At 38.5% G+C, this 21889-nt stretch overlaps 1 long non-coding RNA gene and 1 other non-coding gene across 2 annotated transcripts in view; both read right to left on the reverse strand.

Annotated features, from left to right (window-relative positions):
- Positions 1-21889, reverse strand: part of LOC123390437 — a 65201-nt gene that overhangs the window by 39616 nt on the left and 3696 nt on the right. The gene's annotated exons all lie outside the window — the stretch shown is intronic.
- Positions 5801-5871, reverse strand: LOC123390477. Its single transcript, XR_006605063.1, has one exon. It is a non-coding gene; the product is annotated as a small nucleolar RNA SNORD36 (small nucleolar RNA).

The raw sequence follows: 21889 nt of genomic DNA on the forward strand, positions 1-21889 counted from the left end.
GGCTGAGCCTGAGACTTGCCTGCCGGAACATGTTTCTTCTCCCTTTACTAAGCATGGTAGTCGTGTATAATTTAGAAGTTGGGCCGATCACCCTTGAATGAGGGCAAACGTAATGACATAAGGGCAGAAAGTAGTATGATAGATAAACTTTTTTTTTTTAAGATTTTATTGTGTGGGTACCTGGATGGCTCAGTCTGTTGAGCACCCAACATTTAGTTCAGGTCAAGATCTCAGGGTTTTGGGACTGAGCCCCAAGTCAGACTCTGTGCTTAGCAGGGAGTCTGCTTGAAATTCTCTCCCTCTGCCCTTCCCCCTGCTAGCTCTTTTTCTTTCTCTCAAACAAATACATCTTAAAAAAAAAAAAAAAAAGATTTGGGGCACCTGGGTGGCTCAGTCTGTTAAGTGTCTGACTCAGCTTAGGTCATGATCTCAGGGTGGTGGGATCAAGCTCTCAGTGAGGAGTCTCCCCTCTCCCTCTATAACATCCCCTGCCCCAGTTGCACTGTTTCTTTCTAAAATAAATAAATGAAGCTTAAAAATACTTTAGTTTTAAGTAATAATCTCTACACTCAGTGTGAGTCTCAACCTTACAATCTGAGACCAAGAGTCATCAGCTCCACCCACTGAGCCAGCTGGGTGCCCTTAGATCAACTACTCTTTACTCTCTGCTCTACTTGTCAGGTTCCCTGAGCACTTTCATGGGTTTAATTTCTGGTTGAGAATTTGAAGTGTGAGTGACGAAAGGAAAAGGGTGACTGCCATTTGAGGTCATTAAAAATACTATATACAGGGGCGCCTGGGTGGCTCAGTGGGTTAAAGCCTCTGCCTTCAGCTCAGGTCATGATCCCAGGGTCTTGGGATCGAGCCCCGCGTCGGGCTCTCTGCTCAGCGGGGAGCCTGCTTCCTCCTCTCTCTCTGCCTGCCTCTCTGCCTACTTGTGATCTCTGTCTGTCAAATAAATAAATAAAATCTTTAAAAAAAATACTATATCCAGAACTCAGCAGCAACTCTTACTTTTCTCTCCTTTCCTATAATGTTAATAACCCATACTAAAGGGAAACATCAAGGAAGAGCATTAGAAATCAGAAGATCTAAGCTCAATTCCTTTACTAATTAGCTATGTGCCTTTTAGCAAATCACCCAACTTCTCAAAACCTTGCTTGTTGTCAATGAGAAGAAGGGTTTCAAGTAACTTGATTTGTAAGTTCCTTTCTAGTTTTACCATTTCTGTGATTCTATCTAATCCTGAGTTAGAGTTTTTTAGATGAAGGAGCTTCATATACTATTCTGCTTTCCTACTCCTTGCACATATTTTGTACTTTCCTCAGTTCATGCCTTTTTCCTTTTTTGTTTTTCCGATCTGGAATGATTTTTCTTCTCTTACAAAATTTTGACCCAACTTTTAAAAGATCCTTTGTCTTAATGACTGCAAAAATAATTGTGCCTCTGAATTCCTGAGCATTTATTATCACACCACTCATTCATATGGCACTTAGCACTTACAGCACAAGAAAACTCTGCATGAGACATTACAATAGGCATAGAATATAGAATTAATTAAACCAGAGAAGTGGTTTGAACCGTAGTTCTCAACATGTGGTGGACAAATCACATGGAGTTCTATGACTCTCTGCTTTTCTCTCTCACTGATCAGACCCACACTAGTGTGTCATAACACTCCAGGTTGATATAATTAGTATATAAATGAACTCAAATACTTATATAGGCCATAATTCACAAAATGAAACAGAGCATTTGCAATAAAATACTGAGTGAAGAGGACTCTGGCAAAAATGAGAGCTCAAGTCCCACAGAAAGAGGGCAGCAATGACTTTGTTGTGAAGGGAGTGCAGCATCTGTGATGCTAAATGTTGGCTTCTTTAAGGAAGCCAGAAATCAAAAGTTTTTGTTTATCATTCACGGTTTTCAAATGTTAGTAACAAAATGAAACATTTAAGTATACCTCCTGTAGGTCTTATTTAGCTGGTAGGAGGTCTCTGGTCTCTGGTCATCTCTTTCTCAGGCCACTGTGGGCTGGCTTTTTCAGTGACATTACTCTCCCAAAAGGTTCCTATTACCAGTTTTGTGACCCAAAACAAGGAACTTAACTTGTTCCAGAACGAGTTTTTTGCCTACTCACCTCACAGAATGTATGAATAGCAAATGAGAAAACACCTATAAGAGATAGCACACAGATATAGGCACAAAGCCCTCCATGCTTGTTTGTTCCTGCTCTGCTTGAACCACACTGCAATTCAGCTTCCTCCATTGACATGGTATAACTTTATTTAAACATCTGTGTGCCATCTGCCCTCTACCAACACCCACTCTTCTCTCCTCACTTTCTGAGTTCTAACTCTTTGAATAGAGTGCCCTCTCAAGTTGTGTGTTAAGTTCTTTGAGGATAAGAACTATCCTAGTTTTCCCCTCATTTAAAAAAAATATTGATATTCTAGAAAATTTCATTCATATACAAATAAAGAATACTGGGTACTCATTCATCCTCAATAATTTTCAACATATACCCAATTTTGTTTCATCCACACCCCACCAAATCTCTGCCCTCCCACCACTGCACAAACAGTGGATTATTTTAATCTATCGACATGACATCATCTTCTTTGTAAATAATTCAATGATTATACAGTTTTGTAAGTAGTGTGTAGAAAACAGAATGGTCTTGTGGAAAGATTCTTAAGGGTGATGAGGGAAGGGAAGGATAAGCAGGATAGAACCGAAATATGTATTCCTAAAAGATAGGAATTCTTTTCAAGTAGAAAACCTGTGTGAGCCAACATTAAACAGCTGAACAAAATACATCTATGGGCAAAATCTGGTCATAAGGCCATAAATTTGCAAACTTTGCTACAAATAATAACTGTGGAGAAGGGTAAGCAGTTAGGGTTGAACTCAAAATAGAGTCAAGTTAAAGGAAGAAATCTTCTCCAATTACCAGGTAAACCTGGGAGTTTAAGGAATTTTCTACTTTAAAGTTCTCATAATTAGAAGAAAAACTCAAAGTGCATTTTGCATAAATCTTGATTGGCAATAGAAATGCTATCTGACTATTTAAATTAATCCAATCTGGCTCTTGACATCAACAACTTATTAAATGTGCTCTTGTTGAAGTTATTAATTTTGCTAAGTCCAACTAGGTTGACCCCTTCCTCCTACCTGGTTTCCAACACAGCATTTTCTCCTGGTTTCCCTTCTACCACATTGGCAATACCATTTCACATGCCCAGGATTTGGTCTTGAACTTATTTTTGTTTACACGCACACACTGTTTCTAGCTGATTGTATCTGGTTAAATGGCTTTGACTGCCATCTAAAAACTGATGACTCTTTTTTTTTTTTTAAGATTTTATTTATTTGACAGACAGAGATCATCATAAGTAGGCAGAGAAGCAGTCAGAGAGAGAGGAGGAAGCAGGCCCCCTGCTGAGCAGAGAGCCTGACTTGGAGCTCTATCCCACTGGGATCATGACCCAAGCGAAAGGCAGAGGCTTTAACCCTCTGAGCCATCCAGGCACCCCAAAACTGATGACTCTTAAATTTATTCCTAGATTTTACTCTTCTTTGAGGCTCTATATACCCATACACATATTTATACATACATACATTTTAGAATAAATTTTACCAATATAAAGGATATATTGCACAGACTTATAAATAATAATGTAGACAATATTCCTTATTGTAAATTCCACATAACATATTAGTTCTTGCAGAATTCTTTCATGGATTTTTGTTAAACTCTTGAATCTGTATTGAACCTACAGTTTCAGCTGATGAGTAGGCATACTTCCATTATGAATGTCGGCTAATTCTTTTCACTATGACAATAAGTAAGATGATAGTCCCAAGTTTCCACTGATTATAGAATTCTCTCTGTTCCTGGATTATGTCAAGCTCATTCCTATTTCAGGTCTTCTGCATTTACTCTTCCTCTTCTCTCCTTGAGTTCTTCACAAGACCGGCTTCTGATTCTAGCTCATGTCAGGTTTTTCCTGACCACCCTAACCAAGCAGCTTTACTTACTTCAGCTATCCTCTATTCCTTTGTTCTCCTTTATTTTCGTCATAGGGATTTTGCAGTTACCAGTTCTGAAAGAGCAACGTATGTGTCTCTGTATGTATTTATTTCTTTGAACGGATGATGCCTGCTTATGACAAAAAAAATTGCAACAGTGCAAAAATATATCCAGGGGATTTCCACTTTCAGGAAGATGGAGTAGATGGATATACTTTTCCAATTTATAGCTAAGGACATCAGGCTCCAATAAACAACATGGTGATGAGTTCTCTGGGTTTTCTTTTTGCTGAACATATACCAGAATGGGTGCTGGAGAAGCCAGCAGGCCTGGAATTACCAATGGGCACCTATAGAAAAAGTCCCAACAAAAGCTGCTTCCTTGAGCCAAAGCACCAGGAAAAGGGAAGCCTAGTAGGACAGAAAACTTTTAGAAAATAACCTATTTACCTTAGAAGAAACTATGACCCCACCCCCACCCATATCAGCAAAGACCAAGTGGATAACCTAGACTTCATGTAATTATAGCTTTATCTTCCAATAGGCTGCCCTCCCCATAGGCAAAATTTGTTAAGATTCCCAATCATATAGTTGCCCCCACTTCCTTGGAACCCTCAAAATCACACAACCAAAGTGAAGTCCTTTCTCACACTCTCTAAGAGAGTTCCCTTATGATGTATGAAGGAGGGAAAAAAACAACCCAAAATAAAAGAACTCAACTTGGGGCACCTGGGTGGCTCAGTGGGTTAAAGCCTCTGCCTTCGGCTCAGGTCATGATTCCAGGGTCCTGGGATGGAGCCCCACATCGGGCTCTCTGCTCAGCAGGGAGCCTGCTTCCCCCTCTCTCTCTGCCTGCCTCTCTGCCTACTTGGGATCTCTCTCTCTGTGTGTCAAATAAGTAAATAAAAGCTTTAAAAAATAAATAAATAAATAAAATAAAAAAAAATAAAAGAACTCAACTTGTTCAACTACAGGTATTTCTGGTAGCTTTTGGCTGAAGAGGATCAACATTGTGAAGTGGCTATAATCTCTCATTATTATTATTATTTTAATAATAGTATGTTATCTATACCGGTCTGAACTTTTTTTTTATCATACTTAATGAAATATTCCAAAAATATTACATATTAGTATCTATAGATGTGTCTTATTCTTTTTAACAGGTTTATAATAATTCCATGCTATGGATGTAAATCAGTATATTTTACCTGTCTTCTGTTCATGGACAGTTAATATTTTCCCAAACTTTTTCTTTTCTTTCTTTTTTTTAAAGAGATCTTTTTATTACTTTTATGTACAGAAAATTCAACAGCACACACTTAGCCCAGTTTGGTGGCCTGTTCTTTAGCCTTTTCCTCCTTCAACTTGGAAATGCAAACCACCAACCTTGGACTCAGGATGTTGCCTCCCTCGTGACAATGAATCTCGTCATATCTGTCACTGGAATTGGTTCTGAAAGCTTTGGCCACCTTAGCCAGAGCTCTTTTGTCTGTTGGGTTAAACTGTCTGAATGTGATAGTGGTGCAGGCCTAGTTGTGGACTAGATGCCCCAGGCTGGCCTTCCTGTTGATAATGGCATAAGGAATCCCTGTCTTACAATACAGAGCAGGAAGGAAGACAACTAATTCAATGGGATCCACATCATGTGCAATTACTACCCGCTGAGCTCTATTGTTTGCCACTAAGGTGGTGACAGCATTAACCCTAGAACACACAATCAATTTGCATGAACACTCAGTTCACAAAAGCAGCTCTACTGTGGGCCAGCTATGATTCAGGGTTAAAAAGCTCAAATTTTACTCTTCACAGATTCCATGTGAACCAATCTTTTTCTTTCATAAGCTGTAATGAATAGCTTTGCACATACGTTATGTACAAATATATCTACAGAATAATTTCTAGGAAGTATATTCAAAGTGGTTCAAAGCGTATTTTAAATTTTGATATGTTTGATCTCCAAGCCTTGCCCTAAATGACCTAACTAGAAAGAACATTTAAGGAAGACTTCCTGCTAATTCTCCATAGTAAGTTTGTAATTCCAAACTCTGATCTTTGCAAATCCAGCAAGACTGGTATCTCACTACAGTTCATTTTAACATTTTCCTTATTTTTTAAAGAAGCTGAACAAGTTGAAGGAAAATGATAAATGGTTAACTTGCTGAGATCACAATCCTGCAAGACAGGAGTCTCCCTTGGTTTGCAAGTGTCCTTGAGATTTACAAACAAAGAAGTTACCTTATCAATAGCCCAATTTCCAGGGACACAGAACTCAGTTCCTCAAGCCCTAATGTCACCCTCCCCTCCATGAAAAACGGAAGGAGGCAGAGGTAGAAGGAAAAGTAAATAAAGTTAAATTTCTTTTAAACCTAAATCTCATTAACAAGGATGCTTGATAGCAGGAATGTAACATTCCACCAGGAGACTCCCAATTGTCTTTACTTGATAAGTAACCAGGCCTTCAATATCCTGACAGTGCTTTTTTCCGCATGCGTGGGCTAACCAGCCAGTTCTGCTTCTGTAAGATTGCTTTGTCTGCTTTCACGCGGGGTCCCCTGACCCAATTCACTGACGCCAAGTATGCCTGTTCAAACTGTCAATCAATCAGCTCAGCCCCACCTGAAACTTGTTTGTACCTGTCTATAAAAACCCTGCACCAACCCAGCTCTGGACCTCTCGGGCGTTATCCGCAACGAGCTGCGCAGAGGTCCAGGTTTGAACCTGCAATAAGCGACCCTTGCTGATCGGCTTTGACTTACTTGGCTTTGACTCACGTCTCTGGTGGTCTTTTAAGGTGGGGGTAATATTCAATTGGCATTTCAAAGTCATATTGATGAAGTTCTAGAACCTAGGTGAGGTTTGGTGGGCTGAGGTCCGGAGCCGATGACCAAGAAAGAATTCTCGAGACATCTTTGGTGCACGGGGACAGGACCCGTGGGCAGGAAGAGCTGCTGCCCCGGGTTGTGAGGGATGGCAGGTTATGTACCCTGCTGTTGGGGGAAGGTGAGGGGAAGGGTGGTTTCAGTGGAGTTTTCATATGCTAAAGAGGGCCTACAAGGTGCCAGGATATTCCAGGCCTGCCGGAGGCCTTGCCCTTGCTGCTGGATCAATGTTGTCTTTAGACCAGCCATTAACATTTAAGATAGTTGGGAGACTTTTTGGTGGGGTGTCACAATCCTGCTATCAATCGTCTTTGTTAGTGAGATTTAGGACATTTGTAAGCCAAGGGAGACTCCTGTCTAGCAGGATTGTGAGCTCTGCAAGTTAACTATTTGCTTATTGTTCATGGCAGTCAGGGCTGCCTGAGGGATGCTACACTTATGGAGGGGAAAGGGTGAAGAGGGGGTGCTAGGTGCCAGCTTTTGCTTTGTCCTCAGCCAGCCTCCTGCTCCCTCATCAATATGTTTACAAACTATGTGTACATCTTTTTATGTGAGCTGTCTTCTCGTATACAGTTGATGCTTGAACAACATGGGAGTTAGGGGCACTGCCATCCTTCCCCTGGCTGTGCAGTTGAAAGTCAACATAGAGCTTTTGAATCCTGCAAATCTTAACTAGTAATAGTTAAGTTGGCCTTCTGTTAACAAGAGCCTTACTAACATAAACAGTCTATTAACACATCTTTTATATGTTATATGTATTATATACTCGATTTTTACAATAAAGTAAGCTAGAGAAAAGAAAATGTTATTAAAAAGCCTTTAGTAAGAGAAAGTATATTTATGTTATTTATTTTTTAAAAACACACATATAAGTGCGCCCCCACAGTTCAAACCTGTGTTATTCAAGGGTTAACTGTATTTTTACATTGTTGTAATACAGAAATATATTATGCACTATATGTTATTATAACATATAATACATTAATATTACAATATATAATATAATATACAACCTAAGTAATCTTTAACTTTCTTATTGTACATAGTATTTTATAGTCTATCAAATTTTCACTTGCAGTTTATTATGTAATTTAGGAATAAGCATATATTTCCTCACCCTATCCTATGAAAGCTACTGTCTTGATTCTTAGTTTCTTATATCTACATTTACAAAATTTACCTTTACTTTAATGATCAGCTATTGACTGGCTTAAGCCCCAAATATAAATTTTTTAGTGTTTCCTTTCTCTTCTAGTCAGCAGTTCCCACATTTTGCTCTTTAGTCAAAATACTTTTTCTCTTTTTGTTTAATAGCCTAATTTATTCTCCCTCCCTCCTGGTCTCCCTCCTCCCCTCCTCTCTCTCTTTCTCTTTTTCCCCCTCTCTTTCTTTTCATATCTAAGCTGTTGCCACAGTAATCACGTTATATAATTAGATGCCCCAATTTTGGGAGGAATGAGAATTTTTTCAGGAACATTATGATTTATTAAACTAAAAGAACCATTATTTCCCTCTTGCTCTTGATGGTGTCTGCCTATAGTATGTAGATGGTAGCTAAAAATAACCCTGTTAATTTCTACCTCTATATCGCATTCAGGAGGATGTTTAGTGCCTCATTACTAATGAGAATTCATCAAAAAATACAAAATCCTTTGTTTTTTACTGTTGTGATAAGACCACCATTTGGACATCAAAGACATCCTATAAATCTATAAATGTGAATATCTAAATACAACTTGTTTGGTTTTAAGAAATGTAAAGTCAGATAAAAGAGGTTATGAAATTTCATGTTTAACCAAAGCTCACAAAAGGGGTTAAAAGACCACAGCTGGTTACTAAATATTTTGATTTGGGGAATAGATCTGAGATTAATAAGTCATTTTCAGTTTTATCTAAAGCTTCATAGGAAAAATTTCAATCCATCAAAATAATTCAAAAGCTAGATGGTTTATTTTTTAAGTGGGAAGCAGCTTCTTAATGAGGACTTGTAGATTCTACTTCACTTTCATTATATTTTTCAGCATATTTTTATCTTGAATATTGTGCTCTTTCCAGTCAACAGTATTGCAGTCTACCTGTATTCACTGCTGAAAGCAAAAAGTGTGCATAATCTTAGACATAAACGTGCCTCACTATAAGGTCCTTAGTTCTGGGCACAAGAAGCCTTGAGAGCCCCATGCTTTGGAGCCCATTCTGGCCCTTCTGTGCTGTATTCCACATGTGGTGAAGAGTCCCAGGCACCTCAGGAGATACAGCCACCTGAAGGGTAGCAAAATATTCTACCTCAAAATATGCCTCTTTGACATAAATAAAAAGTACATACATAAAAAGTATTTTGAACTGAAAGCAAGGCCAATGCCATTGGAGAGCACAGCCCAAGTATAATGGTGGCCAAATTGGCTGCTATTTGTCAAAGGTGAGAACGGATTTTGGATTTTCAGGCTGGAGTATCCACCCATATACACTGGAGGCTCCTCCCAGTGTAGGACAGAACTGCAAGAAGAAAGAAAAGGCTGACTTGGTCTGGCTCTTCCCACATTACCAGGAATCAGTTTGTAAAACCAAAGAATCAGCCTTCCTCTTCTTTTTTTTTTTTAAGATTTTATTTATTTATTTGACAGAGATCACAAGTAGACAGAGAGGCAGGCAGAGAGAGAGAGAGGAAGCAGGTTCCCTGCTGACAGAGAGCCCAGCATGGGGCTCGATCCCAGAACCCTGAAATCATGAACTAAGCCAAAGGCAGAGGCTTAACCCACTGAGCCATGCAGATACCATAGACTCAGACTTCTAATTTCAAACCTAGACTCAGGTCATTATGAAGTTGTATTTGTCAAAGTAGGAGGACAAAACATATTTTATTTAATAGCTCATTAGGTTGATGTATAACTTTAAAATATTTATACATAAGGTATATGAGGCCTCATTTGCACTAGCCCCCACAGATGTTAAAGAAGTGCCTAGGTTCCCTACTCTCCATGGGGTCTTTTATTCTGACTCCAGATTATTCTATTTTTCAAGTTATTTGTGAAGGGTAATTTTCAGCAACTCTAGTCCTTTTCAAAGGGGAACTAGTATTCATCGATTATCTTATGTGAATACTTTATATACATTAGCTTATTTAATCTTCCTAGCCACTCTGTGAGGTGAGTGGAATTTATATCACAGGGATGAGAAAACTCAAGAAGTAAAGTAAGTTGCTCAGATTTCAAAGCTAAATGAAATAGTTAATTGGCTTCATCAAGCCCTCTACTCTACCTCCTGTGGTCCTTTCCCCTCAGCTCCTAACTTTAGTGGATATCCTTACTTTATATTTTCCTAAAGAGACAGAGAAAGGGTCTGTGAAAATCCCTGTTATCTTCTATTTTACAGTCCTTTAGTTTTTTCACCCTCCTTCTCTTTCTTTGCTTTATCTTCCCTTTCTTTATTTAGACAATTCTCCATTTTTTTTACTCCAAGATGTTTAGTCTTACCAACTTTCTCTTCTCCCTCACTCCCATCTTCAATGTGTACCTCTCCACTGGCTTCTTCTCCCCTAACGAAGCATTCCCTATTCTAAATTTTTTTTAAAGATTTTATTTGTTTGAGAGAGAATGAGTGAGAGAGAGCACGAGAGAGGAGAAGGTCAGAGGGAGAAGCAGACTCCCTCAAGGAGCTGGGAGCCCGATGTGGGATTCGATCCTGGAAGTCTGGGAGCCTGACTGAGCCGAAGGCAGTCGCTCAACCAACTGAGCCACCCAGGTGCCCTGCATTCCCTATTCTAAAAGAATTTTAAAAACAACCTTCTTTTACTTGTTGATATCTTTATTAATTCCTTAATTTTATGTTTCTCTTCACAAATTTCTTCAAAGTGAAGTTAATTCCTACTGCTTTATCACCCCTTAACCTTTTATAGGCTAGACTATTTTCCTTAACTCTGCAAAAATTGCAATCAAAGGCCTTGTAGAAACTATTATTTTTGACAGATAACCTTAATAAGACGCATAAAGTGCATTAATTTTAAGTACACAGATGATTTTTAGGTGTCCATACACCCTTGACACCACCATGCAGATCAAGATATAGAGCATTTCTAACACTCTCTAAAGTTCTTTTATGTCCTTTTCAATATAAGCTACCACTATCCATCCCTGCTTACCCAGAGGTAACCTCTATTCTGAAAACTATGAACATTGATTAGACCTGCCAGTTGTTGAGCTTTATATAAATGGAATCATGTATAACATACTCATCATGTACTCTTTTCTATCTTACTTATTTCTCTAAAAACAACATTCATGAATATGAATCTTACTGTTATGTTCCCATTAGCTTTGTGTGTTTTTCTTTATCACTGGTAGTATTCCTTTAAATGAGTTTACCTCTAATTGTTCTTTTACATGTTAATGGAAATTTGGGGGTGTTTCCAGTATGGGGTTAGTATGAATAAAGCTGCAACAAACATTCTTGTGAAAATTTTTTTTGGGAGAACATACCACTACTCTTGGATATATACCTAGGAGTGAAATTGCTGTGTCATAAGGTAAGTGAATGCTTTAACATTAGTAGAGACAGACAATCTTACAAAATGGATCTATTATTTTACATTCCTGTCAGCAATCTTTGAGAGTTGGTCCACATCCTTTTTCATAATTTGATATTATTAGTCTTTTAAATTTTTAAAATTTATTTTAACATTACCCATTTTAGTGTGTTTGTGATAATATTCACTGTGATTTTAACTTGTATTTTACTGATAACTAATGATGTTGAACACCTTTTCATATGCTTATTGGCCTTTAGATACCCACTTTTGCAAACTGCTTGTTTGAATCTTTTATCCAATGTTCTTATTGACCTTTCAGTCTTTTTATAATTGATTTGTAATGCTTTATCATATATATATATATATATATATATATATATATATATATATTGTAAATTTTTTCTTCCACTCCATGGCTTCTCGTTTTACTTTTTGAATGGTGTCTTTGATGAGCAGAAAATTTAAATTTTGAGGATGTCAATTTATCAGGTTTTATTTTTATGATTAATGCTTTTTAAGTCCTGCTTAAGAAATTTTATCTGCCTCGGGGCGCCTGGGTGGCTCAGTGGGTTAAGCCGCTGCCTTCGGCTCAGGTCATGATCTCAGGGTCCTGGGATCGAGTCCCGCATCGGGCTCTCTGCTCAGCGGAGAGCCTGCTTCCCTCTCTCTCTCTCTGCCTGCCTCTCCGACTACTTGTGATTTCTCTCTGTCAAATAAATAAATAAAATCTTTAAAAAAAAAAAAAAAAAAAAAAAAAAAAAAAAAAAAAAAAAGAAATTTTATCTGCCTCAAAGTCCTGGAGATATTATACTACATTTTCTTTTAAAAATTTTTCAAGTTTTTCTTTCATATAGAAATCTATTATCCAACTCAAGTTAATTTTTGTGTTTGTGAGAAATGGGAATCATGTCCACTTCTTTTTTGTGTGATGTTTGGTTGCTATAGCACCATTTATTGGAAGGTCTCTTTCCACTGACTTGCACCGGTGTCTTTATAATTAATCAACTGATTGTAGGACTAGGTCTACTCTATTGATACATTTTCCTATCCTTTCTCCAATGTCATACTCTCTTAATTATTGTGATTTACCAAGTTTGAAAACCAGAAGCCTTTTCTCAAACCTTATTCCTGCTCATTTTCTGTGCAATACATGAATTTGCCTACCATTCACATTTTTCATAGGGATAAATAGGCATAAGAATCAGGGAGATTTGTCTTTAAAATATGGCTCCAGGGACGCCTGGATGGCTCAGTTGGTTAAGCAGCTGCCTTCGGCTCAGGTCATGATCCCAGCGTCCTGGGATCGAGTCCCACATCGGGCTCCTTGATCAGCAGGGAGCCTGCTTCTCCCTCTGCCTCTGCCTGCCATTCTGTCTGCCTGTGCTCGCTCTCTCCCCCTCTCTCTCTCTGATAAATAAAAATATATATATATATGGCTCCAGTGCTACATGATGGTGATGTGGGACCATATGAAAGTTTACAAAAAACTATAGAAAACTTGGAAATAATGCCAAAGGATAGCTATATGTTATTCTGGAATATTGCTTAATAGTTCCACACAAAGAGAATTTAATTCTCTAGGAGGTTTACCTTTGTTTGTTAGTTGTTACTGATTAGAGCTAAAACTGTGTAAAATGCTAACCTATAGATTTTGCCCTCTAGAGATACAAAACCTTTTTGTCTGGTAGAGAATGCAACTCCAAAATCTATAGTTATTTTGACTTGTAGGACATTAACTTGTATGACATTGTAATTTAGCCAACTTATTTCAGCGTGCCCTTTGTTACTGTCTAGGTATACTGAGTTTTTCTATTTTTTCTGTGAATTAGCTTTCTTATATTGCTGGCCTCCTCATTACAAATTTAAATAGATCTTAGAAGCGCCTGGGTGGCTGAGTCAGTTAAGTGCCCAAGTCTTGATTTTGACTCAGGTCATGATCTCAGGATGTTAGATCAAGGCCCATGCTGGGCTATGTGCTGGGCACGAAGCCTGCTTAAGATTTTTTCTCTCCCTCTCCTTTTGCCCCTTCCCCTACCTGTCTTTCTCCCTGCCAAAAATGGTAGATTTTAAAAACATATTCATTCTGTATTTGCATAATAGTCATATATTTAAATTTTAAAAATTATGCTTTGAGAATAATGAGGAGTTTAATATTATTCCAAGGACTTATACAAACTAGATGACTGGTGATGCCATTACCCAGGATAGAGAATACATAAGTATTTTATTTTATTTATTTATTTTAAAGATTTTATTTATTTATTTGACAGACATAGATCACAGGTAGGCAGAAAGGCAAGCAGAGAGAGAGGAGGAAGCAGGCTCCCTGCTGAGGAGAGAGATTGATGCGGGGTTCAATCCCAGGACCCTGGGATCATGACCTTAGCTGAAGGCAGAGGCTTTAACCCACTGAGCCACTCAGGTGCCCCTACATAAGTATTTTAGATGAAGATAATTATTTTTGTTTTGGTATATTCTTTTCTATTATGATGGAAATGCATGACACGAGTGGAAATCTAGGTTTAAAGATTGCGAATAGGGGGTTAGCAGAAAAAATTTTGAGCAATTTTGGAGTCATCACTATGTAGGAGGTAAGAGTGCTATAGTATGGGTGCCTGGGTGGCTCAGTGGGTTAAGCCGCTGCCTTTGGCTCAGGTCATGATCTCAGGGTCCTGGGATCAAGTTCCGCATCGGGCTCTTTGCTCAGCAGGGAGCCTGCTTCCCTCTCTCTCTCTCTCTCTGCCTGCCTCTCTGTCTACTTGTGATCTCTCTCTGTCAAATAAATAAATAAAAATCTTAAAAAAAAAAAGTGCTATAGTATGAAACTATTAAGAACATCATTCTCAAAACAAACGAACTACTGGGCAGTGGATAAAGAAAAGCAGTCAAAGGAAATTATAAAGAAGTAGTAAAAAGCAACCATGACAGTAATTTTAAGGAGTGGTCAACATGCAGATGCAACCCAAAGAGCAACAGGAAGAGAACTGAAGAGAAGCAATTGAACTGAGCAATTAAGAAGTCTTTGGTGACCTAGTGAAAGCACTTTCAGTAGAGGTGAATGTAAGTCAGATTTGCTGTGGGTTGAGAGAAAATGAGATATGAGGAAATGGATGCTATGAATATAGATTAATGTTTCAGGAAGTTTGGCTCTAAAGCCTAAATCAGATCACAATAATTCACTGGTTAAAACCTGCTGATGGATTTCCATTACACTTGAAATAAAATGTATCCCTCATCATGAACTACTCTACTCTATATAATTAGGACTCTACTTATTAGTCCAACTTCTTGGACCATTCCACCACTCTTATTATACTTCAAACTTAATGAATTCTTTCCTTTCCTTGATTGTGCCAACCTTGTTCCTCACTCAGGGCCTTTGCCATTTCCTCTTTTGGGTATACTCTCCCTTCAGACTTTAGCAAGGCTTGTGCAACAAAAGGAAGATATATTGGTCAGATCTCCCTCTGTGATGAGTATAGTTAACACATTTTGGCTGCCATATTTTCAAATCTACTCACACTGAGGCTACATTTACCCTGGGCTGAATCTAGCTGACAACTGAGTACAGAACGGGTACTAGAGCTTGGCTGTTCCTGCCTAACGCAAGACTCCTCACAACAGGGCCTTTATCCTTCACAGATGTTTCCTAGTCTCTTTCATGACGCCTCCTATCTTGTCATCCTCAATTCAGAAGACCTAAATGGATACAGTGGCAGTCGTTTAATATCATAGACCTTCTCAATGCTATAGTTCTCAACCCATGGTTAGCTGCTATTCCATCGTCGTCTTATGTCTTTCCTACATAGAATTTATCATTGTACCTTTTAAGTTTTTATTATTTATTTTATTTATTTATTTTTTTAAAGATTTTATTTATTTATTTGACAGATAGAGATCACAAGTAGGCATGAAAGACCCGCGGAAAGACCCGCGGATCCCCTTACCCAAGAATCCAACACTGCCACTGGATACAAACGAGAACATGAGACAGGAGACAAGAATGCTGGCCAGCTTACCTCCCAGTGGGAGTCAGTTTGATCCGTGGGCAGGAGTCCGATGATCTCGGTGGGACCTCCAAATGAAAGACCCGCGGATCCCCTTACCCAAGAATCCAACACTGCCACTGGATGCAATCAGCAAGAGGTTCTTTATTGTTACGCAGGCGCCTGCGGGTGGTCAGCAGCTCCTGCTAGCTGAGCACACACGGCTGGGGTGTTGCCGGGATTTTATAGACAGGTACAAACAAGTTTTGGGTGGGGCGCAACTGATTGGTTGACAGTTAGAACTTTTGAAAAAGGCATACGTGGAGTTTGCTGATTGGCTTTGGGGACCGGCGCGCGCGAAGAGAGAGGCGGGAAGGGGGAACAAGCTGATTGGTTCTGAGGGCCCGCGTGCGGGAGGAGAGAGGCGGGAAGGGGGAACGAGAAGGGGGAAGGTAGGAATGCCATCATGGCGTCCCTATTATTTCTATAAGCCAAGCAGTTACAGAAGGGCAAGAGAGCAATTAATCACGCAATTAATAACCTAATCTACGCCTAAAAGCCAGCGGTTCACAGAAAAGCAAACAAGCGGTTAGTTATCCTATCTATCTTCTAGGGGAGGGGTATTTCAGGCAGAGAAGCAGGCAGAGGGAGAGGAGGAAGCAGGCTCTCCGCTGAGCAGAGAGCCCAATGCGGGGCTCGGTCCCAGGACCCTGGGATCATGACCCGAGCCGAAGGCAGAGGCCTTAACCCACTCCCCCTTTTAAGTTTTTAAACTGATTTTTATATGCTGACTAAAGTAAATCACAGACATTTTTAACATTTCACCTCAAACACCTTAGTTTGTATCTCTAAAAAGGAGACCATTTTCATAAATGGAAAAATTATTATTAAAATGCCTGATGAAATTAATAGTAATTTCTTTGTAACATGTAATTCCTTGTTCATATTCAAATTTATTCAATTTGAATGGAGACATTCAAATTGTTAATGTCTCCATAAAGCCTTTTATAGCTACTTTGTCCAAACCACACCTTATTCTAAGTCAGGGCATTCTATCTAGGTGTAATGTATTTTAAGTCCCTTTTAATTCAGGTCAACCCCTTTTTTCAGGCACTGACTTGTTGAAGAATACGGCCAGTTGTCCTATAGAATGTGTTACTTTCTGGATTTGTCTGATTGTTTCCCCATAGTGTCTTTAAAAAAATTTTTTTTGAAAATAGTTTCATTATCTCCTATATTTCCTATATATAAGAAACTAGATTGTAAGATTTAATTAAATTAAAGTTAAACATTCTTGGTTAAAGATCTAAAAGGCAGATTGAGTACTTCATATTGAATTATGTAAGCAGACATACACTATCTGGTAATACTCGAATTGGTGATAACTTAGACCATTAGATTAGACTGGCGACACCCTGTGGCAAACTTACATTTTCTCCTTTGAGGCCAGAAAATGTGTGCTATGTGGTACTAATTTGGAAATATAAGAAGATACAGTGCTCCATCACAATCAATGATTCTACCACTTTTAATACCATTATCTTAACTCAAACTCCATGCCTTTGCTTGCGTATTTACTTTGCTTAATGTAGTCTTTTGCTATAGAGAAATAACACACAGTAGAATCTGCCAATCTTAACTTATTAGTCTTCTAAATCTGCAATAACAAAATACCACAGACTTGAGGGGTAAACAACAGGAATTTGTTTTCTCACAGTTTTGGAGGCTGGAAATTCAAAAACAAGGTGCCACCTATGTTTCTCTGGAGACCTCTTCTTGGCTTGCAGATAGCTGCCTTCTTCTTCTGTCCTCATATAACCTTTATTCTGTAGGTACACATCCTTTGGGGCTTCTACTTCTTATAAAGACACCACTCCTGTTGGATTATAGTCCCACTCTTACAATTTTATTTAACCTTAATTACTTCTTTATTTTTTGAAGATTTTATTCACTTATTTGAGAGAGAGGGAGAGAAAGAGCCAGAGCATGAGTTGGGGGGAAGAACGGAGGGAGAGGGATAAGCAGACTCCCCACTCATTGGCAGAGAACCTGACTTGGGACTATCCCAGGATCCTGTGCTCATGTCCTGAACCAAAGTCAGAAGCTTAACCAACTAAGCCATCCAGGTGCCCCAAGATTGGACATTTTAATACCAGAAAATCATAATTATAGAAATAGGACTTATTCCTATAGTCAACATGAAAATGACTGAAAAGAAAGCTGTAAGATATGTCCTAAACATAAAGCAACTGGAAAGAGAAATTTGATAATATATACTTGAAAGCAGTGACTGGAGAGAAAGAGAATGAGTTTCTTTCCATTTGAAACAGGTCAAGGTCTGATTGCACAATAAACAGATTTGTTATATTATGAAAAATAAAAATCCCTTGTCCTCCAAGTATATTTTTCCTACTTCATTATTTGCCGTTATTTATTTATTTAAAAGATTTTATTTATTTATTTGACAGAGATTGAGATCACAAATAGGCAGAGAGGCAGGCAGAGAGAGGAGGAAGAAGGCTCCCTGCTGAGCAGAGAGCCTGATGTGGGGCTCAATTCCAGGACCCTGGGATCATGACCTGAGCTGAAGGAAGAGGCTTACCCCACTGAGCCACCCAGGTGCCCTGCCTTTATTTATTTTTTAAAAATTTATTTATTGGAGAGGGTGGTGGACAGAGGGAGAGAATCTCAAGTCAACTCCCTGCTGAGTCCAGAGCCTGATGCAGGGTTCAATCCCAGAACCCCAAGGTCATGACCTGAGCTGAAATCAAGAGTCTGATGCTCAGCTGACTGAGCAACCCAGGTGCCCCTGCCTTTATTTTTTTTAACCTTGACATTTTTGTCCTTCATTGGTTTTATTATCACATTTGCTTTCATTGTGAGGGTTTTTCTTTTTAATTGCAGTACATATATGTATATATTACTTTGAAAATGATATAATTATTTATTATGCTCTATATCACTTTATCTATTTATACTTATTGATATAAAAATAAGAGTGAAATACAATATTGGAGTACCCCTGGATTATTCAATCTCAAAGACAACTCTTGAAGTATATACAATGATGAACTTTCTGAAATCCTTATTATGTTCTCACATATTATGTTTTTGTCTTGAAAAGGAATGGAATTCTAAGTTCAGAATAATGTGCTCTTATAATTTTGGAGTTATTTTATTATGTTCTGGAGTCTAATATTTCTGATGAAAAATCTGATGCTAGTTCAATTATTATTCTTTTATAGGAAAGCAGATTGTCCCTGGAAGCTAACCTTATTTTTGATGTTCTGAAATGCCTTATTGACATATGGTTCCTTTTACCACTTTGGTTTGCTCAGTACTAGGTGTGTCCTATCAGTCTGAGAGCTTACGCTGAGCTTTTTTTTTTTTGTATGCCTGTTTTTTTTTTTTTTTTAATTTTTAATTTTTTTACTTAACATATAATGTATTATTAGCCTCAGGGGTAGAGGTCTGTGAATCGCCAGGTTTACACACTTCACAGCACTCACAATAGCACATACCTTCCCCAATGTCCATACCCAATCACCCTCTCCCTTCCCCCCTACCCCTGGCAACCCTCAGTTTGTTTTGCGAGATTAAGAGTCTCTTATGGTTTGTCTCCCTTCTTTTTGTTTTTGTTTTCAAAGATTTTTATTTATTTATGAGAGAGAAAGAGCATGAGCAGAGGAGAGGGGCAGAGGGAGAGAGAGAAGCAAACTCCCTACTGTGCATGGAGCCCAATTTGGGGCTTGATCCCAGAACCTTGAGATTATGACCTGAGCCAATGGCAGTTGCTTAAACAGCTGAGCCACCCAAGTGCCCCTATACTGATCTTTAGTTTCCTGAAATTTTTCTTCAATTATATATTTGGTATTTTTCTGCCTTTCCTCCATTTGTTGCTGTTTCTGGAATTCTAGTTAGTCATATGATGGACCTATTGAATTAATCCATATTTTTTCAATTTTTCCATGTTTTTGTCTGAATGCTCTAAGTTCTGGAGAATTTCAATTAAATCATTTCATTATTCTATTAAATATTTTATCAATCAGATGTTTATTTTCAAGTCTTTCATTATTCTCAGAATGTTCCTCTTTCAGAGTATGCTGTACTCTTATACATTATTTTCTCGACTACCTCTTAGGAAGCTTAATATTATTAATTTATTATGAGTTCATTTTGCTTCCTAAGCTGACTCTGAGTCTTCCTAGTTGTTTTCCTTGGCTGATCATTCATGCTGTTGATTTTCTTCTTATCTCTGACAGTTTTTGATTCTTCATTCATTCTTAAGAATGGGATTCTAAATAGATGTGAAGAGAGACAATATTGGGAGGGGAATCTGGAAGAATTCAAGTGCTTTGGTTTCCTAAAGAGTTTTTAAATTTTGTGTCTAGCGCTTTTCTTATTTCTACCCTCTACTGTGCCAGACAACTCTAACCCTAGGGTTTCCCTGGGAGTATGTTTGGCGGATCAATTCTCTCTGAAGCTTTAGTCACCTGCAAATTCTAAGGAGCTGAACTTCTTCTTCTTTTTTTTTTTTTTTAAAGATTTTTAAAATTTATTTATTTCAGAGAGAGAGAACATGAGCAGGGCAAGGAGCATATTGAGAAGCAGACTCTCTGCTGAGCAAGGAGCCCGATGTGGGACTCCATTCCAGGATCCTGGCATCATGACCTGAGTAGAAGGCAGACACTTCACTGACTGAGCCACCCAGGCGCCCCAAGCTGCTGACATTTTGAGATGTGGCATTTGTGAACAGGCTTCCATGTCTTTTTGATCTTTCAGGTATTTTTTGAAATACATTCTCTGTATTTGGTAGCTTTCCAGATCACTTTAGTATTAGAAATTATTTCTCGGGCGCCTGGGTGGCTCAGTGGGTTGGGCCTCTGCCTTCAACTCAGGTCCTGATTCCAGGGTCCTGGGATCGAGCCCCACATCAGGCTCTCTGCTCAGCGGGGAGCCTGCTTCCCTTCCTCTCTCTGCCTGCCTCTCTGCCTACTTGTGATCTCTGTCAAATAAATAAATAAAAATCTTTGAAAAAAAAAGAAATTATTTCTTAACTATAGTTTTATTAAGGATTCAGGAGGAAGACTAAACAAATACTACTGCTACTATCTCCTTAAACCACAAGTTCTAACTACTTTTGGTTCTGGCTCTGGATTTACTATTCTGAGGACAATAGTAGCAAATACATTTTAATATCCAATATAGCATTTTTTGCATTACTATTGTTTTTCACCCTTTTTTAACTTATTATATGCAATTATTCTTGAGATGATTGTTAGAACCATTTTTATAACATTCAAGAAAAAAATGGGGGTGCCTTGGTACTCAAGTCTGTTAAGCATCTGCCTTTGGCTCAGGTCATTATCTCAAGACTGTTGGGATCAAGCCTCTTGCTGGGCTCCCTGCCCAGAGTCTGCTTCTCCCTTTACCTCTGCCCCCACTCCTCCCGCTTGTATAGGCACACTTGCTCTCTCAAATAAATAAAAATTAAAAAAAATTTTTTTAAATGAATTTTCATTTTGATTATATTAAATTTGTAGATAAATTTAGGTATAATCAACATTTTTATAATACTGAAACCTCCCATCTAGGAGAATAGCTTGTCAATTTATTCATATCTCCCATCCTTTAGTAAAATGTTGTGATTTTCTCCCTATTGATCCTACAGATTTCCTTTTAAGTTTACTTGTAGGAATTTCACATTGCTGTTATTATCTGAGCTTGTAATTCCTTGTTGATTTTGCAAATTGTTCTGAAAATCAGCTACTTTACTGAATTCTTTTTCTTAAGATTTTATTTACCTGACAGAGAGAGAGAGAGAGAGATCACAAGTAGGCAGAGCACCAGGCAGAGGGAGAGGGGGAAGCATTTCTTTTTCAAGCCTTCCTGTAGCAGGGAGTGAACACTAATTTTCACCACTATGCAGAAGTGATATATAAACTTTACTGTCATTCCCTTAGCAGGATATCCTGCTGAAAAGATTTTAACATTTAAACATTTAAAAACCTATTTTCCCAGGGCACCTGGGTGGCTCAGTCGTTGGGCATTTGCCTTCAGCTAGGGTCATGATCCCGGCGTCCTGTCCTATCGGGATCCCTGCTGGATGGGAAGCCGGCTTTCCCTCTCCCACTCCCCCTGCTCATGTTCCTGCTTTCTCTGTCTCTCTCTCTCTCACTGTCAAATAAGTAAATAAAATCTTTTTTTAAAAATCTATTTTCCCAAATTATTTGCCCACAAAACCCACTCTTCATGAAATGACCATAAACATTCCTTAAAATTCTAGTGTCAGAGGTACCAGGTTTAAGAAACACTAACATTTTTTTCTTTTTCTTTTTTTTAAGATTTTATTTATTTGACAGAGATGACAAGCAGGTAGTGAGAGAGGAAGGGAAGCAGTCTCCCTGCTGAGCAGAGAGCCTGATGCGGGGCTCGATGTGGGGCTCGATGTGGGGCTCGATGCGGGGCTC

The sequence above is a fragment of the Mustela putorius genome, unplaced genomic scaffold (assembly GCF_011764305.1).
Source record: "Mustela putorius furo isolate JIRA1106 unplaced genomic scaffold, ASM1176430v1.1 tig00537350_pilon_pilon_pilon, whole genome shotgun sequence".
Taxonomy (NCBI): domain Eukaryota; kingdom Metazoa; phylum Chordata; class Mammalia; order Carnivora; family Mustelidae; genus Mustela; species Mustela putorius.